This window comes from Perognathus longimembris, chromosome 19, assembly GCF_023159225.1.
Source record: "Perognathus longimembris pacificus isolate PPM17 chromosome 19, ASM2315922v1, whole genome shotgun sequence".
In the NCBI taxonomy this organism is placed as follows: domain Eukaryota; kingdom Metazoa; phylum Chordata; class Mammalia; order Rodentia; family Heteromyidae; genus Perognathus; species Perognathus longimembris.
The window spans coordinates 15,735,944-15,737,590 of record NC_063179.1 but is presented as its reverse complement, the minus strand read 5'-3'; the positions used below and the strand labels follow the sequence as shown (position 1 = coordinate 15,737,590).

The window sequence follows — 1,647 nt, the reverse complement described above, 5'->3', positions numbered from 1 at the left end:
TGTGGCTCAAGTGGTACAGTCCTAGCCCTGAGCAAAAAGAAGCCAGGGACAGCACCCAGGCCCTGAATTCAAGCTCCAGGACTGGCAAAAAAAAAAAAAAAAAATGTAAAGGAAATGTTCATTTAAAAAGTATTGTTTCCTCTTCCTCCTCCTCTTTCTCCTCCCCCTCCTCCTCCTTTCATTTAAAAACAATTAGGTTAGGTAGTTGCATAAAATACTTGCTATTCAACAAACCAGTTTATGAATACAGTTAATCCTGGTCAGTGCTGCCCCTTCCATCATTTTCCACATCTCTCATAAATCCCAAAATCCTCAGTCTTAAATTAGTATTGAGCTTGGGTATGTGTGATATTTATTCATAGTATGACTTATTCAATGTTCATTTCCTTCTAAAGACTTTTAGATCCAGACAATTTTGGAAAAGATGGAATCAAATTAGATCTTCATCAACAGACATTTTTAATGGATTCTGTAATTTAATATCATATACAAACAAATTAAACATACTCTAATTTGTAAAGGAAAGTTTATTTAGAATTAAATTCTCACATAGTCTCAACACTACAAATCTATGGCCAATCACGAAATGAGTAATCACAACCTTTAAATTATAAAGTTTTTTTATTGCTTGGTAATTTTATAAAGTTGGTGATGATTTCTGTGCAAGAAGTAAGATAGATATATCTTTCTAACACTTTACAACATACTTACTCTACCCTGAGATACAAAATTGAACTGTTAATTAAACAAATAAAGGAAATTATATTGGTTCCACTGGACCACACATGACTAGCATATAAAAAAGAGGAAGTAGACAACATCTTTAAATAAGCAAACAAAATTAGAGTCTATTGTTAGGTTTTTAAAAGTAGGTAGCCGGTAAAAGAGAACGCCACGCTGTCTTCAGGCAGGAGAGAAAAGTTTATTCTACTGACCTGCTCCCAAGTTCAAGGTGCACGAGGTAGGCAAGAGAGCGAGCCACCCAGGGGGGATGCCTTATGTAGGGCAGGGATGGGGAGGTGTGGCCTGGATGTGACTTCAGGGAAGGGGGAGGTAACTGCCTCCAGGTCTGCTGGTTATCCAGGTAACTGGGTGGAGACTTAATGGGTGGGGGCATCTGCATGTAGCCCTCAGGGAGAGGACCTTACATCTATGAGTTTTAAAACCGCATCTAATAATAACAATAGCTTCTGTGGTGTTTTCTGCCAAAGAAAGGAGGAAAAACCATTGCATATGGTATCAATAAGAACAAAGATTATGAAATAAGAAGTTGGGTTGAGTTTGACCAAAGCACATCATAATATGTATGCACAGGCATGTCACAATAGAACCCAATGGAGGGGTTAAAATTCACTAAGAAAGAATAAACTTCACTTTAATTCTTTTCAGAGCACTAATTTTAAAGCTCAATTTTATTTTGGGGAATCTGGGAAAATATGGGAAATAATATTTAAAGAATTTTTTAAGGGCTAAGTGAATTTATAAGAGATGTCAGAGTAAGACAGAAGAACAAACCCTGCACACATAATTTTCTTCTTCTCTTAGGATATTCGTGGTATTTTTTCATGTTGATCATGAGAATTGTTTCTCCTTCAGCAAGTTCAGAGGATGAGATTTATGTCTTCTCTTTCTGATTGTGTTTAATTT

At 36.2% G+C, this 1,647-nt stretch overlaps 1 long non-coding RNA gene across 1 annotated transcript; it reads left to right on the top strand.

Moving 5' to 3' along the window:
• Positions 1-804: 804 nt before the first annotated feature.
• On the top strand, positions 805-1,393 carry LOC125367389. The gene is made up of 2 exons (XR_007214075.1): positions 805-853; positions 1,158-1,393. It is a non-coding gene; the product is annotated as an uncharacterized LOC125367389 (long non-coding RNA).
• The last annotated feature ends 254 nt before the right edge of the window (positions 1,394-1,647 follow it).